Genomic DNA, 25,469 nt, shown 5'->3' on the forward strand with positions numbered 1-25,469 from the left:
TTATTCACTATAGCAATCTTGGCTGTTAGACAACTTTTTTATGTGAGAAAGTAAACTGTGTGGCTTTAAATACATATTCAGGTATTTTTGTACATTCTGAAGTTCTGGAAAATACAGCAAAACTTTGTTTTGTTTTCAGGAAACACTCTCTATTTCTGGAAAGGGTTACAGTGTGCTGAGCTCAAGGTCTTCAGAATTAAAAAAGGATCCAAAACATTACTGAGGTGGTTCGATCTTACTTGCTCATTGCAGAACAGTTCAGTGATTACAAGCTTATAGTATAAATTAAAAGTCAATTGTCACTGTACTCTGGTTTGGAAGCCTTATTACTTTACATATCAATGTACAGATTAATCTGGATCTCAGACCTTTTATGACAGTTGTGGAAGAAACTACTTGCAGAGCAATATTAATTATAACAGACAGAACATAAACAGCAAAAGCTGAGTAATGTCATCCTTTTATTTTTTTTTATGATTTAACGCAATTGATCTGATTATACTAGTTCTTAACGAGACTTGCATTTTTGTATCATGTATGGCACTTCCTGCCCTAGGATAAGACAACTGATTGAGAAGACATATTTTACAGTTGGTTCCGAAGTAAGTCTATGGTCCTTAAATGCCTTCTTGCCAAATACTTCTGATTTTAGAAAAACAGCTGTTGTACATGAAGACTATATCAGAGCAAATTGGGAAGTGCTGCAACATATACAGGTGGCCAGGAGAACGTGGTCGGTTTTTCCCCTTCTTTATCATCTTTCCAAGCTAATAAATAAAGAGCTGGGGCCAAATTAATAGGCATCCAGGCACTCAATATATTTAATTGTTGTCATGGTTGGAAAACCTGCGTAACTTGTAGTAGGATTTTTTTTATAGTTATACCAATGTAGTCAGTATTGAGGTGATATGGCCTGACTCTTAATCCTGTCTGCAAAAGTCATAAACAATCTAGAGGAGTTCCTAAAAGGTCTTAGCCTATCAAGATAATATGGTTTTGCCCACATCACAGCAAGGGTATGTAGTTTAGCTTCCTCTTAATTTGTTGGGTCTAGGAGAGAAAACTGGGAGGTGAATAAATTCCAAAACAATCTTGGGCAGAAACCTGAGGCTTGAGTAACTTTATCTTTATGGACTGCTGTGTAAAATGGACCAGCCATGAGGGCCTGAATTTCCCCTCCCCCTCTCAGCTGAAGGCAGTCTTCATGAACAGGTGATAGAAGATTAGGTCACTGGGAAGGGGGGAACTGATTAGAGCGGCGGGGGGGGGGGGGATTTAAGTGAGGTTCCAAGAAGGCAAAGGCTCCCGCACTGCAAGAATAAGTGTATGTGACTTTTGAGGAATTTAGCAGTTATAGGATGAGAAAATATGGTATATGGCCGTCATAAATATAAAGGGAAGGGTAAACCCCTTTGAAATCCCTCCTGGCCAGGGGAAAGCTCCTCTCACCTGTAAAGGGTTAAGAAGCTAAAGGTAACCTCACTGGCACCTGACCAAAATGACCAATGAGGAGACAAGATACTTTCAAAAGCTGGGAGGAGGGAGAGAAACAAAGGGTCTGTGGGTCTGTCTATATTCTGTCTTTGTCGGGGATAGACCAGGAATGGAGTCTTAGAACTTTTAGTAAGTAATCTAGCTAGGTACGTGTTAGATTATGATTTCTTTAAATGGCTGAGAAAAGAACTGTGCTGAATAGAATAACTATTTCTGTCTGTGTATCTTTTTTGTAACTTAAGGTTTTGCCTAGAGGGGTTCTCTATGTTTTTGAATCTAATTACCCTGTAAGGTATCTACCATTCTGATTTTACAGGGGGGATTTCTTTATTTCTATTTACTTCTATTTTTATTAAAAGTCTTCTTGTAAGAAAACTGAATGCTTTTTCATTGTTCTCAGATCCAAGGGTTTGGGTCTGTGGTCACCTATGCAAATTGGTGAGGCTTTTTATCCAACATTTCCCAGAAAAGGGGGGGTGCAAGTGTTGGGAGGATTGTTCATTGTTCTTAAGATCCAAGGGTCTGGGTCTGTAGTCACCTAGGCAAATTGGTGAGGCTTTTTACCAAACCTTGTCCAGGAAGTGGGGTGCAAGGTTTTGGGAAGTATTTTGGGGGGAAAGACGCGTCCAAACAGCTCTTCCCCAGTAACCAGTATTTGTTTGGTGGTGGTAGCGGCCAATCCAAGGACAAAGGGTGGAATATTTTGTACCTTGGGGAAGTTTTGACCTAAGCTGGTAAAGATAAGCTTAGGAGGTTTTTCATGCAGGTCCCCACATCTGTACCCTAGAGTTCAGAGTGGGGGAGGAACCTTGACATGGTGGCATAGTGGTGGGATTAACCTGAAATCATTTTGAGATCCAGTTGAGATTTTTTGAACTAGAAATACAGATTTTAAAAAGGAATTTTTTTTTCCTTTGGAGCTGCTGGAAAAGCAGCTCGTTTTCTCTCTGCTTTGGAGCCAGAGCTGAGACAAAAGGGGATTATCTTTGTGAATTGCAGGTTTTCTTTGCCTGGAGGCAGGGTACTTAACTCCTGCAGGGAAACTCACAGTCTTCCAACACAGAGGTTTTTTTTTTTCCCTAAAAGTAAATAGGGAGGGGGGTGTTCTACCCATTCGCCTGGAGACAAAAAGGGCAAGGTTTTTTTTTTTAGGATTTTGATTTTTGACAAGGAGCACCAGTTTAAAAAGGATTTTTTTTCCCTTTGGGCTGCTGGTAAGCAGGTTTCCAAGTAGTTGGAGGTTTTTTGCTTTGATTTGGGCCCAGAGCAGAGACAAGGGAATTGTCTTTTTCTGTAGGCTGACAATCACTATCAGAGAATAGGTATTTTATTCCAGCACAGCAAAATTTTACAGCCAAGTTTTGTTTATTTCTAAACCTTGGGTGTAAAGTTAGTTAAAACAGAGAGGTTAGAATGACAAAATCCACGGCTCGACACAAGCTGGAATTAGCCAGATTTCAGGCTGCGGAAAGACAAAGGGAACATGAAAGACAGATAGAACTCATGCTGCTGAAGAAGGAACAAGAAAGGGAGGCAGCGAGAGAGGCAGAACACCACCAAGCGGCTGCTCACAGGAAAGCTATGGAAGCGAGGGACAAAGAACTGGAGGAGAAGGAAAAAGAGAGGAAGTATGTGGAGGAGATGGAGAAGATAAAGGCTCAGCAGAATATCCCAACAAACCCTAGTAATCCTTCTCCAAGTACCACTTCCCATCCCAGAAAGTTCCCCACCTACAAGGCAGGCGATGATACTGAGGCCTTCCTAGAAAACTTCGAAAGGGCCTGCCTTGGATACAACATCTCTACTGGCCAATACATGGTAGAGCTGAGGCCGCAGCTCAGTGGACCCTTAGCTGAGGTGGCAGCTGAAATGCCTAAAGAACACATGAACAAGTATGAACTGTTTAAATCCAAGGCAAGAGTCAGAATGGGGATAACACCCGAGCAGTCTCGTTGGAGGTTCAGAGCCCTAAGGTGGAAACCAGACGTGTCATTTACCCGACATGCCTACCACATTGTGAAACATTGGGATGCCTGGATATCAGGAGCAAGTGTTGAATCTCCAGTAAATTTGCCCTTCCTAATGCAAATGGAACAATTCTTAGAGGGTGTTCCTGAGGAAATAGAAAGATACATCCTAGATGGGAAACCCAAAACTGTAATCGAGGCAGGAGAGATTGGAGTCAGATGGGTGGAGGTGGCAGAGAAGAAGAAAACTGGTCGCAGTTGGAGCGGAGACCAGAAGGGACAACCCCAGACCACACCCTATTACCGGGGGCCGCCCAAGGCCCCACCTACCTCCCAAAGAACCCTCCAGACCCCTTATTGTCCCAACACCCCATTCTCCAGCAACCCACCTCGCCCCAGTGACCCGTCAGCTGGACGATGTTTTAAATGTAACGAGCTGGGGCATGTAAAGGCCAACTGCCCCAAGAACCCCAACAGATTACAGTTCATTGCACCGGAATCACACCAGAGGTCCGCAGGCCCAGATACCTCCCAGATACCCTTGGAGCGGAGGGAAACTGTGAGTGTGGGTGGGAAGAAGGTCACCGCGTGGAGGGACACCGGAGCACAAGTGTCAGCTATCCATACTTCCTTAGTGGACCCCAATTTAATCAACCCAGAGATCCAAGTAACGATTCAACCCTTCAAGTCCAACTCTTTCAATTTGCCTACAGCCCAGTTGCCTGTCCAGTACAAGGGCTGGTCAGGAACGTGGACTTTTGCAGTCTATGATGATTATCCCATCCCCATGCTGTTGGGGGAAGACTTGGCCAATCATATGAAGCAGGCCAAGAGGGTGGGAACGGTCACCCGCAGCCAGGCTAAACAAGCCGTGAGGCCTAGCTCTGTTCCGGAAACTTCTATCAGGACCTGGTCAGAGGTGATGGACCCGGACCCCAGGCCAATGTCTGCAACAGCAGTAGTGGATCCCGTCCCAGAGACCCAGACGGAACCAGTCCCAGAACCGGAACCAGCTGAACAACCAACACCAGACCCAGTGTCAGCACTGAATCCAGCACTTGCAACCTCAACACCAGAGGGCCCCACCGAACCTGAACTGGCAGCAGCCGATAACCCTACACAAGAGGCTCAGCCGGAGCCTGAATCCCAACATAGTGCACCAGTGGAGAGCGGTTCACAGTCAACAGAAACAGCTCCATCCCCTATATCGCTTCCAGAGGGACCATGCCTAGGTCCACAATCCCATGAGGAACTGATGTCTCCAACATCAAGGGAACAGTTCCAGACCGAACAGAAAGCAGATGAAAGCCTCCAGAGAGCTTGGACGGCGGCACGGAGCAACCCACCGCCTCTCAGCTCTTCTAATCAATCCAGGTTTGTTGTAGAAAGAGGACTTTTATACAAGGAAACTCTTTCTGGGGGACACCAGGAAGACTGGCATCCTCAGAGACAGTTGGTAGTTCCAACTAAATACCGGGCCAAGCTCTTGAGCTCAGCCCATGATCACCCTCGTGGCCATGCTGGGGTGAACAGGACCAAAGACTGTTTGGGGGGGTCATTCCACTGGGAGGGAATGGGCAAGGATGTTTCTACCTATGTCCAGTCTTGTGAGGTGTGCCAAAGGGTGGGAAAACCCCAAGACCAGATCAAAGCCCCTCTCCAGCCACTCCCCATCATTGAAGTTCCATTTCAGCGAGTAGCTGTGGATATTCTGGGTCCTTTTCCGAAAAAGACACCCAGAGGAAAGCAGTACATACTGACTTTCATGGATTTTGCCACCCGATGGCCGGAAGCAGTAGCTCTAAGCAACACCAGGGCTAAAAGTGTGTGCCAGGCACTAGCAGACATTTTTGCCAGGGTAGGTTGGCCCTCCGACATCCTCACAGATGCAGGGACTAATTTCCTGGCAGGAACTATGAAAAACCTTTGGGAAGCTCATGGGGTAAATCACTTGGTTGCCACTCCTTACCACCATCAAACAAATGGCATGGTGGAGAAGTTTAATGGAACTTTGGGGGCCATGATACGTAAATTTGTAAATGAGCACTCCAATGATTGGGACCTAGTGTTGCAGCAGTTGCTCTTTGCCTACAGAGCTGTACCACATCCCAGTTTAGGGTTTTCCCCATTTGAACTTGTATATGGCCATGAGGTTAAGGGGCCATTGCAGTTGGTGAAGCAGCAATGGGAGGGATTTACACCTTCTCCAGGAACTAACATTCTGGACTTTGTAACCAACCTACAAAACACCCTCCGAACCTCTTTAGCCCTTGCTAGAGAAAACTTACAGGATGCTCAAAAAGAGCAAAAAGCCTGGTATGATAAACATGCCAGAGAGCGTTCCTTCAAAGTAGGAGACCAGGTCATGGTCTTAAAGGCGCTCCAGGTCCATAAAATGGAAGCATCGTGGGAAGGGCCATTCACGGTCCAGGAGCGCCTGTGAGCTGTTAATTATCTCATAGCATTCCCCACCTCCAACCGAAAGCCTAAGGTGTACCATATTAATTCTCTAAAGCCCTTTTATTCCAGAGAATTAAAGGTTTGTCAGTTTACAGCCCAGGGAGGAGACGACGCTGAGTGGCCTGAAGGTGTCTACTACGAAGGGAAATGAGCTGGTGGTGTGGAAGAGGTGAACCTCTCCATGACCCTTGGGCGTATGCAGCAACAGCAGATCAAGGAGCTGTGCACTAGCTACGCGCCAACGTTCTCGGCCACCCCAGGACTGGCTCAACGGGCATACCACTCCATTGACACAGGTAATGCTCACCCAATTAGAGTCCAACCTTACTGGGTGTCTCCTCAAGCTAAAACTGCTATAGAACGGAAGATCCAGGATATGTTACAGATGGGTGTAATCCGCCCCTCTGAAAGTGCATGGGCATCTCCAGTGGTTCTAGTTCCCAAACCAGATGGGGAAATACGTTTTTGCGTGGACTACCGTAAGCTAAATGCTGTAACTCGCCCAGACAACTATCCAATGCCACGCACAGATGAACTATTAGAGAAACTGGGACGGGCCCAGTTCATCTCTACCTTGGACTTAACCAAGGGGTACTGGCAGGTACCGCTAGATGAATCTGCCAAGGAAAGGTCAGCCTTCACCACACATCTCGGGGTGTATGAATTTAATGTACTCCCTTTCGGGCTGCGAAATGCACCCGCCACTTTCCAAAGACTTGTAGATGGTCTCCTAGCGGGATTAGGAGAATATGCAGTCGCCTACCTTGACGATGTGGCCATATTTTCAGATTCCTGGGCAGACCACCTGGAACGTCTACAAAAAGTCCTTGAGAGCATAAGGGAGGCAGGACTAACTGTTAAGGCTAAGAAGTGTCAAATAGGCCTAAACAGAGTGACTTACCTTGGACACCAGGTGGGTCAAGGAACTATCAGCCCCCTACAGGCCAAAGTGGATGCTATCCAAAAGTGGCCTGTCCCAAAGTCAAAGAAACAGGTTCAATCCTTCTTAGGCTTGGCCGGTTATTACAGACGATTTGTACCGCACTACAGCCAAATCGCCGCCCCACTGACAGACCTAACCAAAAAGAAACAGCCAAATGCTGTTCAGTGGACCGAAAAGCGTCAGAAGGCCTTTAACAAGCTTAAAGCGATACTCATGTCTGACCCTGTACTAAGGGCCCCAGACTTTGACAAACCGTTCCTAGTAACCACAGATGCGTCCGAGCGTGGTGTGGGAGCAGTTTTAATGCAGAAAGGACCTGATCAAGAATTCTACCCTGTAGTGTTTCTCAGCAAAAAACTGTCTGAGAGGGAAAGCAACTGGTCAGTCACTGAAAAAGAATGTTACGCCATTGTCTACGCTCTGGAAAAGCTACGTCCATATGTTTGGGGACGGCGTTTCCACCTGCAAACCGACCATGCTGCACTGAAGTGGCTTCACACCGTCAAAGAAACTAACAAAAAACTTCTTCGGTGGAGTTTAGCTCTCCAAGATTTTGATTTCGACATCCAACACATCTCTGGAGCTTCTAACAAAGTGGCTGATGCACTCTCCCGTGAAAGTTTCCCAGAATCAACTGGTTAAAATCATCCTTGAGATGTAGAAAATATTGTTAGCCTTTATGTACTTGGTAGTATATTTAGAGATGCATGTGTCTTATTAACTCTGTTTTTCCTAGAGCTCCAGGAAGAAATCCCAGCCAGTGTTTCACCCTAGCTGAGATTTGGGGGGCGTGTCATAAATATAAAGGGAAGGGTAAACCCCTTTGAAATCCCTCCTGGCCAGGGGAAAGCTCCTCTCACCTGTAAAGGGTTAAGAAGCTAAAGGTAACCTCGCTGGCACCTGACCAAAATGACCAATGAGGAGACAAGATACTTGCAAAAGCTGGGAGGAGGGAGAGAAACAAAGGGTCTGTGGTCTGTATTCTGTCTTTGTTGGGGATAGACCAGGAATGGAATCTTAGAACTTTTAGTAAGTAATCTAGCTAGGTACGTGTTAGATTATGATTTCTTTAAATGGCTGAGAAAAGAACTGTGCTGAATAGAATAACTATTTCTGTCTGTGTATCTTTTTTGTAACTTAAGGTTTTGCCTAGAGGGGTTCTCTATGTTTTTGAATCTAATTACCCTGTAAGGTATCTACCATTCTGATTTTACAGGGGGGATTTCTTTATTTCTATTTACTTCTATTTTTATTAAAAGTCTTCTTGTAAGAAAACTGAATGCTTTTTCATTGTTCTCAGATCCAAGGGTTTGGGTCTGTGGTCACCTATGCAAATTGGTGAGGCTTTTTATCCAACATTTCCCAGAAAAGGGGGGGTGCAAGTGTTGGGAGGATTGTTCATTGTTCTTAAGATCCAAGGGTCTGGGTCTGTAGTCACCTAGGCAAATTGGTGAGGCTTTTTACCAAACCTTGTCCAGGAAGTGGGGTGCAAGGTTTTGGGAAGTATTTTGGGGGGAAAGACGCGTCCAAACAGCTCTTCCCCAGTAACCAGTATTTGTTTGGTGGTGGTAGCGGCCAATCCAAGGACAAAGGGTGGAATATTTTGTACCTTGGGGAAGTTTTGACCTAAGCTGGTAAAGATAAGCTTAGGAGGTTTTTCATGCAGGTCCCCACATCTGTACCCTAGAGTTCAGAGTGGGGGAGGAACCTTGATAGGCCCTGAACAGGAGAATAGTTTGCAGAAATTGGTGCTGAATATATCCTTATAGACTGATGGAAGGTGCCACTAGACCAAAACAGCAGAGATACGATTTTTCAAGGGAGGCAGGTGATGTTATGATGCCCAAATAGAAAATAGAAAAGGTGCTGTGGGGCCACCTTTTCTGGGGTGCTAGTGTGCCCCTATGTCTTTTCTATCTGGGAGGGAGAAGGAGCCAGTACCAGTATCATAATTTTTTCATGCAGTATTGTGGTGATAATGGTACTGGGAAGTTGGTGCCAGGACAGATGTGGTCTCTAGATTTAGCTGATAGTGCAGGCACTTGTTCCACAATCAGTACTAAGGCATCAGAAGGGCCCATCTTAGGCCATTGGCTACTTCTTTGACTGTAGCACCTGAGATTAGTCTAACACCTGATGATTTTTTTGTCTTGCTTTCATAAACACCAGAAGGGGTGACTTAAGTCTTGGTTCTGGAGGAGAAGTTTCTCTGCCACTCTCAGAAGCTGTTCTTTGACAAATGAACTTGAGAGCTCAAAGTTGAGCTGTAGCTCATAGGAGCATTCAGGGATAAAGCCTATTACAGCCTTTTTCCTCTGGATTTGAGGAGGTTCTGATAGAACACTCCATGAATATTAATTTAAGGCAAGCCTCTCTCACTTCTCAGTTCTTTTAGAAAAAGAATGGCAAATTGAATACCTACTCGGGGTAATGGATTAAAAAAAAAGATACAGAATGAGAGTTGTTCATTGGAATAGCCACATCACAAGGAGGGGCAAATTTTGAACCCCAGGGACTTAGCTTTAGCCCTGGAGGTTACTGTGGAGCCTGTGGATCCCGTTATCACGGAAGCCCCTAATATTAACAATCTTTTTTTTTTTTTTTTTTTTTTTAAGGCAACAGGCATAAAAATAATCAGAGAAACTAACACTATCTAGATCAGGGGTTCTCAAACTTTTTCTTTCTGAGCCTCACCCCCAACATGCTACAAAAACTCTATGGCCCATCTGTGCCACAACAACTGTTTTTCTGCATATAAAAGCCAGGGTCAGCATTAAGGGGTAGCAAGCAGGGCAATTGCCTGGGTCAAATGCCAGAGCGGGACCTGCAAAGCTAAGTTGCTCAAGTTTTGGCTTCAGCCCTAGGTGACGGGTCTTGGGGTCCAAGATCCCAGCAAGTCTAATACTGGTCTTGGTTGGCAGACCCCCTGAAGCCTGCTTGCAGACCCCTGGTTGAGAACCATTGATCTAGACTAATATAGTAACTATATAAACCAAAGGGATTTAAGTAATACTATGTGCAAGGAGAAGTGGATGCTGCCAAGGATTTCATTTTACCACCACGGGCAGAGGGCCTGTTGGGGGGTGAAGGATGTTAAGGCATTCAGAGGGCAGACAAGGCCACGGTGGAGACTGTTGGCAAAAACAATCTGATCTCATACAGATGGGGCATATGCACACCAGAAATGGGATCCATGTGGACAATTACTCAAGAGCAAGTTGCATGCTACTTTACGTTGTGCATAAACAATATTAATAACTGTTTCAGATGCCAAATATTACTGCTGAATAAATGCATAGAAGGGATTTCACGAATCTCACTTTCAGGGATCATGAAAAGCTTGCAGTACTAGCAGTTAGAAAAATCTGGGTTTGTATACAGCACAAATTGGATATACAAAGCCTTACAGTAGAATATTGAATACACTTTTTTTCCCCCAACAGTCACCACATTTTAATCCACAATACTCTTCATGTTGCATTATTCTGTTTTTTTTGTCACCACTATAATTCATATATTTCCCTATAATCAAGAGTACCAGTTCACAAACAGAAAAGTACGGTATAATCACTAGAATAGACTTTAAAGGACTAATTTAAGATTGAAGTAAATGAAACAAAAGGTGGTCACATTACACAAGTTATTACTACAGAATACAGCATAAACACTGCTGTGCTAGACTCTAATCCTCATCTTCAAGTGGTTCTGCATATTCCCACTTATGGATACTGCGTCGCATGGTGGCACCTCATGGTAGAGCCTTCCAAGCAGTACTTGTTAGTGCGCACATGCACTCCCTCCCACCCCTCTCCTCAGCAGATCTCAACATTCTGTGGACAAGGCTATATAAGGTGGCACTGCGCCCTGTATGGCCTCAGTTCCTTCCAACCTCTGCATCAGATGGAAGTGAGCCATTCGGATCAAGGTTCCCCCTCTCCCCCGGATTTATAAGTGCCTTTGATGGTTTATAGTTGTTCTTTCTTTTTAGTGTAAGATAGTTTAGTATAGTTTGTAAAGTCAGTTCCACATAATGGCAGAACCAGAATAGAGGAAGAAACCAGGTTTTAAGAGATGTGCTTCATGCCCTGTTATCTCCCTGGCAGTGACAACCACATTAGGTGCCTTATGTGCCTCAGGGAAGGCCACTCTCCTTCGGGGTGTTCTATTTGCCAGACTTTCATGTTCAGAGTGCACAAGGAGACGAAGAACAGACTGCAGGTGCTTCTGCTTAAGGGAGCTTTTGCTTCTAAGCCATCCTGTTTCCGGAGATCATTGGATCCAAAAACTAAGAAGGCTGTTTCAGCTCTGGTGGCTTTCTCCAGTAAGGCTAAGCTGTCTAAAGGTTCCAGGAAGCTGGGATCATCATTGATGAGTTCCTGATTTATCACCTGATCAGCATGTGGCATAGTTTCTGCTTCTTCCACTTCTAAGGATGCTTTGCAGTTCCATGACTTGGTGGACTGCATGGTATCCCCACTGAACTTAATTTCAGTAGCTATGGAGGAAACCTCCCACCTACTATTTGACATCCTTTGGGCTACCGCCACAAGTAGGATGTAGATTCTGGATTGTCTTTTGTAGCCTGCTATGACTGTTTGGTCAACTCCTGCTTCCTGACATCTTATTTCCAAAAAAGTGAAGAAACTGTATCAGATACCCCACGAAGGGTTTTCATACCCATTCTGTGCTTAATTCCCTGGCTGTGGCTGCAGCCAGTATCAGGCTTAGCCCTGGACTACACTACAGAGTTAAATCGACACAAGGCAGTTTATGTCGACCTAACTCTATAAGCGTCTACACTAAAATGTCACTCCTGCTAATAGGTTTCAGAGTAGCAGCCGTGTTAGTCTGTATTCGCAAAAAGAAAAGGAGTATTTGTGGCACCTTAGAGACTAACAAATTTATTTGAGCATAAGCTTTCGTGAGCTACAGATCACTTCATCGGATGCATATAATATATATGCATATATATACATATATGATATAACTCGCCTGCTACTCTGACTTAACTCCACCTCTGTGAGAGGCGTAGCACTTAGGTTGATATAGTTAGGTAGATACAGTGTCAGTGTAGACACTGTGTTACTTATGTCCATTTTAGAGGCCTCCAGGAGGTGTCCCACACTGACCGCTCTGGTCACCATTTTGAACTCCACTACCCGGCAGCCAGGTACACGCCCCTCCCCTTATAAAGCTCCGCAAACTTTTGAAATTCCATTTCCTGTTTGCTCAGTGCAGAGAGCTCACCTAGCAACTACCTAGATGACCATGCTGGCTTCCTGCTGCAGACGTTCTCCTGACTGGAGTACACAGGAGGTGTTGGATCTCCTGGGTCTGTGGGGAAAAGAGGCTGTGCAGGCACTGCTCCGGTCCAGCTGTAGAAATGTCGGTATCGAGGAACAGATCGCTCAGGGCATGGAGGAGCAGGGCTACAAAAGGAACCCACAGTAGTGCCATGTGAAAGCCAAGGAGCTGTGGGCAGACTTACCAGAAGGCAAGGGAGGCTAACAGTTGCTCTGGTGTCGAGCTGCAGACATGATGCTTTTACAAAGAGCTGCATGCCTTCCTCAGTGGAGATCCCACCACCCCTGCTACAAGCTCCCCTGAATACTTTGGGTGAGTTAGAGTCACAGGCCCCCGGAGTGAACAGTGAGGAGAAGGTGTTGGCCGAAGAAGAGGAGGATCTAAACTTGTGAGTAGACAGTGCTTTCAGATGGCCAAATCACTTCACATTCAACTGTCATTCTGCACCTGCTCAGCCTGTAGTTGAAGTGCTTCTTGCTGCTGTCAAGGTGCAAAATGTATGACTTCATGAGCCAGGGGAGCAAGGGGTAAACTGGGTCTCCCAGGATCACTACTAGCATTTAAACATCCCCAATGGTAATCCTCTTGTCTGGAAAGAAAGTCCCTGCTTGCAGCTTTCTGAACAGTCCTGTGTTCTTAAAGATGGATGCATCACACATGTGACCATCCCACACTTCCCTGACCATCCCACACTTATGTCGGTAAAACATCCCTAGTGATTCACCCGTGCTTGCATTACCATAGAAAAGTAGCCTTTTCTCTTGACGTACTCTGAGGCCTTGTGGTCTGGTACCAAAATAGGGATATGCGTGCCATCTGTTGCCCCACTACATTTCAGAAACATTGTTGCAAACCATCCACTATCTCCTGCACATTGCCCAGAGTCACAGTTCTTCACAGAATCATAGAAGATTAGGGTTGGAAGAGACCTCAGGAGGTCATCTAGTCCAATCCCCTGCTCAAAGCAGGACCAACACCAACTAAATCATCGCAGCCAAGGCTTTGTCAAGCCTGACCTTAAAAACCTCTAAGGATGGAGATTCCACTACCTCCCTCCCTAGGTAGCCCATTCCAGTGCTTCACCACCTCCTAGTGAAATAGTGTTTCCTAATATCCAATCTAAACCTCCCCACTGCAACTTGAGACCATTGCTTCATGTTCCGTCATCTGCCACCACTGAGAACAGCCGAGCTCCACCCTTTTTGGAACCCCCCCTTCAGGCAGTTGAAGGCTGCTATCAAATCCCCCCTCACTCTTCTCTTCTGCAGACTAAATAACCCCAGTTCCCTCAGCCTCTCCTCGTAAGTGAGCTGTAGCTCACGAAAGCTTATGCTCAAATAATTTGTTAGTCTCTAAGGTGCCACAAGTCCTCCTTTTCTTTTTGCGAATACAGACTAACACGGCTGCTACTCTGAAACCAGCCCCCTAATAATTTTTGTTGCTCTCCGCTGGACTCTCTCCCATTTGTCCACATCCCTTATGTAGTGGGGGGACCAAAACTGGATGCAGTACTCCAAGTGTGGCCTCACCAGTGCCGAATAGAGGGGAATAATCACTTCCCTCGATCTGCTGGCAATGCTCCTACTAATGCAGCCCAATATGCCATAGGCCATCTTGGCAACAAGGGCACACTGCTGACTCATATCCAGCTTCTTGTCCACTGTAATCCCCAGGTCCTTTTCTGCAGAACTGCTGCTTAGCCAGTCGGTCCCCAGCCTGTAGTGGTGCATGGGATTCTTCCTTCCTAAGTTCATAGCAGGACACAATTAATGGCCCTGCACACTTGCATCACAGCAACCTCTAGGGTGGATTTCCCAACTCCAAATTGATTCCCGACAGATTAGTAGCAATCTGGCGTTGCAAGCTTCCACACAGTGATTGCCACTTGCTTCTCCACTGTCAATGCAGCTCTCATTGTGTTGTTGCTAAATTGGAGGGTGGGGGAAAGCTCCACACATACTTCCAGGAATGTTGCCTTGCACATCTGAAAGTTCCGCAGCCACTGCTTGTCATTCCATACCTGCATAACGATGATCCCACCACTCAGTGTTTGTTTCTCTGGCCCAGAACTGGTGCTGCACTGTCTGCAGCTGCTCCATGAATGCCAACAATCTTTAATTGTTTCTTTCTGTGTCCAACAGCAAGCTAGCCTTCAAGGAATCGTCATGTTCTCTGCGGCTCCTCTGACAGCTCTGCAAATGCTTCAGGATCCGGCACGTTGCGCTTGCAATGCTTATCACAGTAGTGCAGAGCTGTGCAGGATCTATGCTTCTCACAGAGATCGTAGACACGCGGGTTTACAGGGCTTTTGAAAAGAGGCGCAAAACATTGTGGGATGCAGATACAATTATGGGATGGTGAAACTATGTTCACAATCATCCCAGCATGACTCATTTGCCCCAATGAGGCATTGCAAACCCTTCCAAAAACACCTTGTGCTAGATGGTGGCCAGTTGCACACTGGTGCAACTTCTTCTGCTTCTCTTGTTATTAGGGTGGCTAATTATCAAGCAGTGCAGGTGTATTATAAGTTCCATCTATGGGAAAGGATGGCTGTGTTTGCCCAAGATTTGTGAGATGATAAAAGACTGGCGAATGCTATTTTGACAGAAGGACAGAATGTGGCAAAGCATACCCACAGAACATCAATTAAGGCTTCAGAATCTTCTGTTACTTTGAAGAGACATGCTTCACTCTGTTCATCTTCCATGGCTGAAGACACTAGAATTAAAGTGGAAGAGCTCTCCTTAAAAGGGGGTGGTCTTTTCAGCAATAAGACTGATGAACTGTTGGAAAAATTTAAGGAAACTAGACCCACTGCTCATTCAGTGGGTCTTTATCCCTCAACAAAAAGGAGGCCTTCTACTACTTTTTGACAGAGACAATTTTACTCTCAGTTGTAATTATTTCTTCTCAAATCAGAGATATTGGGCAACAGCATCAGCCACCTATGTCTTCTTTCCAGAGCCAGCACAAAAAGAGGTCTGTCTCTAGACTTAAAATGAAACAGCCTGCTCTTCCTTCCTTCATTGAATACTAAGCCTCAGATGTGAGGTGAGGATTGAGAGTCATGGGCCAATTAGTGAGGACCTAACCCATCTTTTATTTGGAGACAGGCTAGCCCAATTCATCAATAAATAGAGGCTGATTACACTGGATTGATTGGTCCTTGAAATTAAAGAGAAGAGCTATGCCTTTCAGTTCAAAAAATCAACCCTCTTTCAATTCCCCCTATGCTTCCCTTTTTAGGGAACCTTCTCATGGGGTTGTGACATTGCACCCCCATAAGGCTTTATGGAAATATGTTTATGAATGTATATGTAACATAACCGGAATATGTTTTATGCTACTGTAATAAATATAAAGGGAAGGGTAAACACCTTTAAAATCCCTCCTGGCCAGAGGAAAAACCCTTTCACCTGTAAAGGGTTAAGAAGCTAGGATAACCTCGCTGGCACCTGACCAAAATGACCAATGAGAAGACAAGATACTTTCAAAAGCTGGGGGGAGGGAGAAACAAAGTGTCTCGGTCTGTCTGGGTGATGCTTTTGCCGGGGACAGAACAGGAATGGAGCCTTAGAACTTAGTAAGTAATCTAGCTAGATATGCGTTAGATTATGATTTCTTTAAATGGCTGAGGAAATAAGCTGTGCTGAAAGGAATGGATATTCCTGTCTTTGTGTCTTTTTGTAACTTAAGGTTTTGCCTAGAGGGATTCTCTCTTTTGAATCTAATTACCCTGTAAGGTATTTACCATCCTGATTTTACAGAGGTGATTCTTTTTACTTCTATTAAAATTCTTCTTTTCAGAAACTGAATGCTTTTTTCATTGTTCTTAAGATCCAAGGGTTTGGGTCTTTGGTCACCTAGCAAATTGGTGAGGATTTTTACCAAACCTTCCCCAGGAAGTGGGGTGCAAGGGTTGGTAGGATTTTGGGGGGAAAGACGTTTCCAAACAACTCTTTCCCAGTAACCGGTTAAACCGGTTTGGTGGTGGCAGCGAAAGTCCAAGGGCAAAGGGTAAAATAGTTTGTACCTTGGGGAAGTTTTAACTTAAACTGGTAAAAGTAAGCTTAGGAGGTTTTCATGCAGGTCCCCACATCTGTACCCTAGAGTTCAGAGTGGGGAAGGAACCTTGACAGCTACATATGCCATGTAACATATCTCTGCAAAGGTTATGATCTTCTGAATATATTCATCCTATTTGTATGCATGTGTCATTTTTGTACTCGAAGTTATAAATATTGGCTGTATACCTGTTTAATTTTAAATTGCCTCAGTGAAGCAGTTGGCCAGCTTCCTGAGAAAAGACTATGCTCAGTAAGTGCCCAATCAAGAAGCCCTTAAGCCAACAATGAACTTTGAGATGCCAATCCACATCTGAGCTTTCCCAGGAATGTGGCTTGGCTGATAAGGAACCCAGTCATGCATGGACATGTGACTTGCCGATGTGACTCCAAAACTCCATTTTGTAGCTGGATTCTACACAGGGGGAGGGAAGGGTGTCCACCCACAAGAGAAAGAAATCCTTCCATTTTTTCTTCAGCTGGCTCAAGAGTTAGCCTTTCCACCCCAAAGGTTACCTGAAACTGGGACAAAGGATGGTAACTACAGGCGGTGTGAGTGATTGCTGGACCCAGACTAGGAGACTAGTCTGCAAAAGGAAGCTTACTGGAACACCTCTGAGGGTGAGGTTTTATCTGTATTCAGTTTTCTTACTGTATTAGGCACAGACTTGCATGTTTTGTTTTATTTTGCTTGGTAGTTCACTTTGTTCTGTCTGTTACTACTTGGAACCACTTAAATCCTACTTTCTGTATTTAATAAAATCACTTTTAACTTATTATTCAACCCAGAGTATGCATTAATACCTGGGGGGGAGGGGGCGGAAACAGCTGTGCATCTCTCTCTATCAGTGTTATAGAGGGCGAACAATTTATGAGTTTACCCTGTATAAGCTTTATACAGGGTAAAACGGATTTATTTGGGTTTTGGACCCCATTGGGAGTTGGGCAGCTGAGTGTTAAAGACAGGAATACTTCTTATGCTGCTTTCAGTTAATCTTGCAGTTTGTGGGGCATGGTTCAGACCTGGTGTGTGTTTGTGGCCAACAAGCCTGTCTGGCATATCCAAGCAGGGTTCTGGAGTCCCAAGCTGGCAGGAAAACCAGGGGCAAAAATAGTCTTGGCACATCAGTTGGCAGCCCTAAGGAGGTTTCTGTGATCCAACCCGTCACAGGGGTTATTTTACTTTCAGAAGTACACACATTGCTCCAGATAAGAGCTGTCAAGGAGATACCCAAACTTCTGTGGGGTCAGGGTTTTTATTCAAGGTACTTCCTAGGACAGAAAAAAGATGGGGTTTTCATCCAGTTTTAGATTTAAGAAAACTGAACAGATATAAAATCAGAATGTTGAGATGTATGTTAACCTTAGTCTCAATTCCCTCACTTACAACTATGGACTGGTTCTCAACTCTCGATTTGAAGGGTGCATATTTTCATATTTCTATCCAACAGAGTAGTCAAAAATACCTTCATTTTGTAATAGCCCAACAGCATTTTCAGTAGAAAGTCCTCCTGCTTAGCCTGACCACAGCATCAAGAGTTTTTATAAAATGCCTTTCTATGGTAGTGGCACATCTGAGAAAACAGGGTATTTTTGTTTAGCAATCATTCAAATATGGGTAAAGGCTGTCATACCCAAAGATGAGGAGGTTACTTACCTGTAACTGGAGGTTTTTTGAGAAGTATGGTCCCTCTCTGTATTCCGCTGAGGATTATATGCCATGCGTCTGGATCCAGAGATTTTGAAAGCAGTAGTTACAGGTAAGTAACTTCCTCTTCTACAGTAGGGGCCAGGAGTGATGGCCCCTGCTGTATTTCACTGAGGATGATTAACATGCAGTACCTATTTAAGAGGAGTGCAAGGAAGATGATGGAACCGTGGAATGGAGAACAGCCATGCCAAACAAGGCATCCATTGCCATCTTGCACCAAGGTGTAATGGGAAGAAAAGGTATGTACTGAACTCCACGTGGCTGCCCTACATATCGGTAAGCGGTATGTCATGAAATGCAATCGCAGTCAATGCTTGCATTCTTATGGAGCAGGCACATACCCCAAGGCAGGTCCTGATAATTGACAGAGTGTAATGCACCCTGAAACCCACTTAAAAATCCTCTGAGTAGAGATCGCTTGGCCCTTAATCTTTTCTGCTATAGCGATAAACAGTCTAGGGGACTTCCTGAATGATCTCATCTTCTGCAGGTAGAAGGCCAGGGCCCTGTAGACATCAAGGGAGTGAAGGCACTGTTCCTCTGCTGATGCATGTGGCTTCAGAAAGAAAACAGGTAAGTGCATGGGTTGGTTGAGATGAAAGTGGGATACAACCTTCGACAGACACTTGGGGTGCAAGCTCAGGGAAACTTTGTCATTATGGAACATAAGGGAGTGGGGGGGGGGTCCTGCCATCCTGGCCCCCAATTCACCTTCCCTTCTTGCAGAAGCAATAGTTACCCGGAGGGTGACGTTCATGGAGAGGAGAGACAGGAGCAAGAGGCCAGAGGTTCACAGGGAAATTTCATCAATACTGTGAGGACAAGGTTGAAGTCCCATTGGGGAGCGATGGGTTGAAGGGGAGGTTAAGTTCATAAGAGACCCTTCTAAAACCTTGTAGTAAAGGGGTGCATAAAGAAAGAGTGCCTCTCCACTAACAGTCACTACATGCACCTTGATGGGGTTGAGAATGAGTCCTGACTCCTTTGGGGGCAGGAGATAGTCCAAGAGAAGAGGAATAAGGGTAAGACACCTCTGCTGGGCCCAAGAGGTGAAACACTTCCACTTGGCCCGAGAGGACCACCTCATAGACGGTTTCCTGCTACTCAAGAGGACATTCTCTACTGCAGACAAATATTCCCATTCTAGCAAAGTTCGCCATCTAAAACCCAAGCTTCCAGGTGAAGCATCTGTGGGTCAGGATGCCTGATCCTGCCATTGTGTTGTGTGAGCAGTTCCAGAGAAGCTGGCAGCAGAAGCAGGGGATGTGCTGACGTGCAGAGGAGGGGAAACCAGAATTGGCAAGGCCAAAATGGGGTTATCAGGATGATTGTAGCTCTCTCCAGTCTGATCTTGTGTAGGACATGCAGTAGGGCAGGAAAGGCATAAGTGATTTGTTCCAACCAGTGGATGACTAGGGCATCACCTTGGGAAAGGGCACCAAGCTAAACTGGATGCATTTGTTGTTGGTGGAGGAGGTGAAGAGATCTCTGGTTAGAGTCCCGCAGCAGTCAAAAATGTTGGTGATCACAGCATCGTGTAGCTCCCATTTGTGGTCGTTCACAAATTTCCTGCTGAGAGAGTCTGCAATTAGGTTCTGAGTCTCTGGAAGATACGCTGCTGACAACAGGATCTTGTGGGTGATGTACCAGTCCCAGAGACAAACCACTTCCACACAAAGTGACTTCATAGCCCCTTGTTTGTTTATGCAGTAAACAGTGGTGGAGTTATCTGACATGAAGAGAACATGACGGGAGTGAATGGACGGGAGAAATGTGCAACATGCTTTCCTTACCGCCCGAAGTTCTAGGATGTTGATCCTGGATTCCCGAGCAGTCCAAGTTCCTTGCGTCATGTGCTCACCCATGTGGGCACCCCATCTATTGAGTGACACATCTGTGATGATCCCCATGCTTGGGGAAGACGGAAGGAAGAGTATCCTGGTGCAAACCTGAACTGGGTCCGTCCACCATCAAAGGGAGAAATGAACCCTGTGTTGGAAGTGTTGAGAGTCTACCATAAATCTCCTATGGGTAGGATGGATATCTATGTGGAAGTAAGTGTCTTGTTTCTAGAGAGCTGTAAACTACATGCCCCTTTCTAGTGAGGCTGCAAGGGTAACCATACAAAATTTTGGTTTGTGTATGAAGCAGTTGAGATGACAGATCTAAGATTGGTCTCCATCCTTCCTTCTTCTTGGGTACCAGGAAATAGCTGGAATAGAACCCTGCGCCTTGAAAGGCCATAGGACCAGGCTTTAACACTCCCCTTTGCAGTAGGACGTCCACCTCTAGGGCAAGTATACTGTTGTGAGAGTGGTCCCAGAGGATGGGGGATGTGGATGTGGTGAGGTAGTGTCATGAACTCGATTGTATAACCATGTCAAAGGACATCCAGGACATACTTGTCCATTGTTATCACACTCCAAGCTGGTAAAAAGAGAGCTACATGTTGCAAAAAGAAAAGGAGGTGGGTCATACATACGGCAGGATGAAACATGGTTAATGGCTCAGATGCACTCAGAAATATTGCTTATGTGAATACTGTGTGGTGTTTAAAACTGTGTGGACGGACCAGGAGGATGGTATCAGTAGGTCTTCTGATGCTTACGAGGAGGCTCGTAGGGCACCGATGAAAGAATTGAGGAGTTCTGAACCATTGTGCAGGAGGCAGGTGGTAAAACTTGAGCATGGGTGCTGGTGTATAGATACCCAGCAATTGCAGAATGGCTCTGGAGTCTTTGAAGGACTACAGGGAATCATCAGACTTCTGGTTGAAGAGGTGAGATTCATAAAAAGGGAGGTCCTCAATAGTATATTGTACCTCCCTGGGGAAATCAGATGAATGCAACCAGGATTCCCTTCTCATGACAATTCCTGTGGTCATAGTGCACAAAGATGTGTCTGCCGAATCCATCAAAGACTGCAGTGTCATTCTGATGACCAGTTTGTCTTCCTCTAAGATAATCTGGAAGAAAGCTTGATCCTGCTGGGGAAGCTTGTCCACTAACTGACCATAATTTAGGAAGTCATATTTAGCTAATAATACCAGGTAGTTGGAGATCTGAAACTGAAGGCTGGTTGAAGAAAAGACCTTGCAACCTCGGATGTCCAGTCTCTTACCCTCCTTGTATGATGGAGCAGAATGCGGATGTTGCTGTTGGACTCATTCTGTTGCTGCTTGTATAACCAGAGAATTGGGCAGGAGGTGAGAAAACAGAACTCAGACCCCTTTGCTTGTACATAGTAGCTCTTTTCCACACCCTTTGGGGTCAGTGTGCAAGTGGTCAGAGTATGCCAGTCAGTTTGGGCTGGTTGGAGAATGGTATCATTGATCAGTAGTGCCACTTGGGGAGGTACCAATGCATGCAATATCAAGTAACCGATGTTGGCTCTCCTGCATTTCCTCCAGAGGAATGTGGGGGACATCAGACTCTCTTTGTAACTATTTCCTGGAACTGACGGTAGTCATCCGGGGTGGGAGGAATGAGTAGACAATGCTGCTGCATCTGGAGAAGATGAAGTGAACTGCTTTGGTTCCGGTGCTACCGTCGGAGTTGGGCTAAGCAGTGCATCCTCCAACCCCAGTTCTGAATGCCTACTTGACAAAGGCTGGAGGTGCAAGATGGGGGATTCTTCTTGGGCTGATCAGGAAGGTTCCAAAGGCAGATATTGGGGCCAAGACCCCCAGTATGACCTACTAGGAGGATCTGGCGGTTGGTGCAGAGGGCCCCACAGAGAGGGGTACCAATGACTCCCGAGATGAGACAAGGGAGGGTATTGTCACTGAGCCGGTGGGACCTTTGGATAGTCACGCTGATGGTACAGAAGAGGCGAACCTTTCCTTCTATCAGAGTCCTCCGATGCCGAGAAATCAGAGCCTTGTTCGAATGGTGGTGCTACTGGGACCCTGGGAGTCATAAGAGAGGGTCAGGAATATGACCCGAAGGAGGTAAGTGCAAAGCAGGGGAGTGTATTCTCTTAGGTGGCTGATGCACCTGAAGATGTGGAGACCTCACCTCTTCCAATACAAAGAGTTCATTAAGGCTGGGTGCTGACTTGAGCCTCCCCAGTGCCAGCAGCATGCACTCTGCAGTCAGAAACAAAACTGGAAGCTGGAACAGAGGACTGTCTCAGAACTGAGAGTTCGCTTGATTTCAACGGTGCTGATCTGGAAGGGGTACATCGCTTGATGACCGGGACCAGTGGGTCCAGTGTTCTGTGTGACTTCTTGTCATATTTGTGAGCCTTGGAACATGCCATGTCTCCATGGCTGGAATTTGTGGAAGATCGCAGTGTCCTTCTTGGGCCTTGAGGAAGACTTACTGCCATGTTTACGCATATGCTTCCTTGCCTCATGACTAGGCCCTGACATGGGATCCATAACTCCAGTGGAACCAGACTTGAACGCCTCAATAGGAGACTCACGCTTCGATTCCTCAGGCTGATGTATGGGATGGGTGGGTGTTCCCTGGCCTGGATCCAACTGCAGCCTCATTGCGACTTCCATGAGGTGCTCCTTGAGGCGGAGGGCCTGGCCTTCCTGGGTATGGCTTGGGAGGTAGATACTGCACCTGGATGCAATGTGGACTTCCCCCAAGCAGAAAAGGCAGTGTTGGTGCTCGTCACTGACAGAGAATAAGCAAGAGCAGGAGGTGCAGATCTTGAACCCTGCTGTCTTCGGTATAAGCCAGTACTCAGGTGTGGGCACTGATGGGGGAATGGGAGGCTGGAAAAACAGTGTCCAAAGTCCTCAAATCCTAAAAGCTACTGCTATACTAAAAAACTATTACCTAAACAACAAAAATATTACCTATATACAAGAGTAAAACAGTCTTTTTTTCTGTGTTTTAGAAAGTGCGTCACAAGAGATGAGAGAACAGTAGAGGCTCTGACTTGGACCATGCAGCAGTAAGAAGGAACTGAGAGTGTGGTTGGTCCACCCTGCCCTTTATTGCCTCGGCAAAACTATGAGGTAGAGCAAGGGCATGTGCGGACCAACAGACACTACGGCTTTCAAAACCTCTGGCTCCGGATGCATGGAGTGCGTTGAACTCTCAGTGGAATACAATAGGGACCATTACGCAAAAAAGAACTATTATGTCCCATCGGTTTTACAATTCTCTCCTTTCACATTTGGGTCTGCTTCTGAACGCAAAAAAAAAAAAAAAAAAAATCTATACCCAACCTAGAGAATTCTTCTTATAGTTTTATATTGGACTCAATAACCATGAACGCTTTTTCTCAGAGGACAGGTTTATGAAAATAGAGCAATCTGTTTTCCAAAGGCGAACCTGCCAAACCCAGAAAGAGGGCCTCTTCCAGGATCTCATGAGTTTGATGGCAGCTACAACTTATGTAACTCCATTTACTCATCTCAGAATGAGGCTGATGCAGATGTCTCAAGTCACAGTCTTCAAATGTTTGTTGCTGTGACAAGGCGTGCTTGCCCACACTGGTACGGCAAGGGTCAACTCTGCTCTCTTGGCTGAGGAGGCTATGCCCCCTTGGGCCTGCTGGACATGCTCTGTCTGGAGACCAGTATAAAAGGGAGCAGCCCAACTCATTTGGGGCTGACTGCTGAGGAAGGAGGATGCCTGCTGCAGGCTCCAGTCCGGGAACTGTTGAGGCACCAGACGGCAGAGGCCAGAGACACTGAGACGCAGGTGAATGCCCAAGCTCCTGTGGACACCCAAGGGCCAACGGAGATGTTGACAGCCACACAGGCTGAGGAGCCTATGGACTTTGGAGACACCAGGACTACCACACCAGGGACAGGGTAGGAAGTAGTTCAGGGGGGACTTAGTCAGTGTGCTGGGTGGCATCATCGTGTTTCAGATGGATGCCCCACCGACCCAGTGGTGAGTGCTCCTGCCACTGCTAGGGCCCTGAGCTGGGACCCAGTGGAGCAGGGTGGGCCTGGGTCCTCCTACTCAGCTGCCACCCACCCCTAGCTGGCAGCCTACTATCCCGATTCTCTGTGAGGCCACACAGCCCTGTTGAACAAGGCAGCCATACTGACTCTGACCAACGGGGCCACAAAGCCCTGAGAAAGGGCAGCCATATTAACTTTTACCCCTAGGCCACGCTATCCTGAGGCAAGGGGGGGATCGTATAGACTCAGCCACAGGGAAATAACTACCCTGACCCCAACCCAAAAGGGATGGGGCGCACTTGCCCTGCGACAGTTGCCATGCCTCAGAATGTCCTCAATTTGTTGAGATGATAGATGGACAGACCAAATGTTCTCAGAGGCATCCTGTTCAATTCCCCTTTCACCATCGGTCACAATAACTTCAGATTCATCCAACAAGGATGGGGTGTGCATTTAGGCCATATCATAATCAGAAGCCAAAAGGCTTTTCAGGAAACGAGCTTGCATATACATGTGTTGGTGTCAAGAGCCACTCTTTTGACGCTCAGATCTTTCCTTCCTTATGTAGAGGGGAAGATTATTCAGGTTGCAGCAGACAACACAATCACTACATATTATGTGAACAAAGACCGGGGGGTGTTCATTCTTTCGACTTATATGCTGAAGTGGTCAGATTATGGAATTATGGTGCATTCTTCACAAGGTCTAGCTGGTGAGCTTGCATTTGATAGGGGAGAGCAATGTGCTAGCAGATCATTTCAGCAGGGACAATTTTCAGAGGCATGAGTGGTCCTTCAAAGGTCAAGTAGCAAAAGGCATCTTCAGTTGTGGTTGGCCTGCTGTAAACCTATTTGCAACAAGATTCAATAAAAAGCGTAGTCTCTTCTGTTCATGAGCAGGAAGGGCAGTCAGTCCATCTCAGACACCATCCTTGTGCAGTGGAAAAGGGGCTTTCCCTCCATTTCAATTAATTCAGAAAATGGTGAAGAAGATTAATCAGGACAGGGCAAGAACGATACTGACTGTCCCAGCTTGGCCAAGACAGCAGTAGTATCTGGACCTGCTTCAGCTGTCACACAGAGTTTGCATGCATTTCTGTCTCCAGATCTCATGCCACAATAGCAAGGCAGGTCCCTCAGTCTCTTCATTTGACTGCCTAAGCTATTGGACTTGGACTAATCTTGAACAGTCCAGTTCCTTCTTAGTGCAGAATAGACTGCTCCATTTTAGAAAGCTGTCTACTAGAAAGTGTTGCTTTGATTTTCCAGTTTCAGCTTCTACATTTTGGAGTATTTAACTTACTTAAAATTTCAAGAGTTATCTAGTTCCTCTTAAAGTTCACTTGGCAGCTATCTCAGCTTACCATTTTTTTGACAGTGATAGATTGTTGTTTGTGGATGATACAGTTAAAAGGTTATCAAGGGGGTACCTAACGTATCCTTTGAGGGATCCAGTTCCCTCTTGGGATCTTTCTCAGGTCTTATCTATGTTTATGAAACCACTGTTTGAAACCTTGGTGGAATGTTCCTTATTTTATTTATCTATTAAAACTGTATTCATTATTGCTATACTATCATCCAGAAGGGTGAACTGCATGCTGTAATGAGTGTGTTCTTAGACTTGATCCCCCAGGTTTTTACCAAATAAAGTA

The 25,469-nt window shown here is 45.8% G+C and overlaps 1 long non-coding RNA gene across 1 annotated transcript in view; it reads left to right on the forward strand.

Annotated features, from left to right (window-relative positions):
* The window catches only part of LOC142071220 (uncharacterized), a 38,005-nt gene extending 12,536 nt beyond the window's left edge, over positions 1 to 25,469 (forward strand). The window contains exons 3-4 of the long non-coding RNA XR_012667279.1: positions 18,437 to 18,519; positions 22,798 to 25,469. This is a non-coding gene — a long non-coding RNA (uncharacterized LOC142071220). The remainder of the gene's footprint in view (positions 1 to 18,436; positions 18,520 to 22,797) is intronic.

The sequence above is a fragment of the Caretta caretta genome, chromosome 2, assembly GCF_965140235.1.
Source record: "Caretta caretta isolate rCarCar2 chromosome 2, rCarCar1.hap1, whole genome shotgun sequence".
Lineage (NCBI taxonomy): Eukaryota > Metazoa > Chordata > Testudines > Cheloniidae > Caretta > Caretta caretta.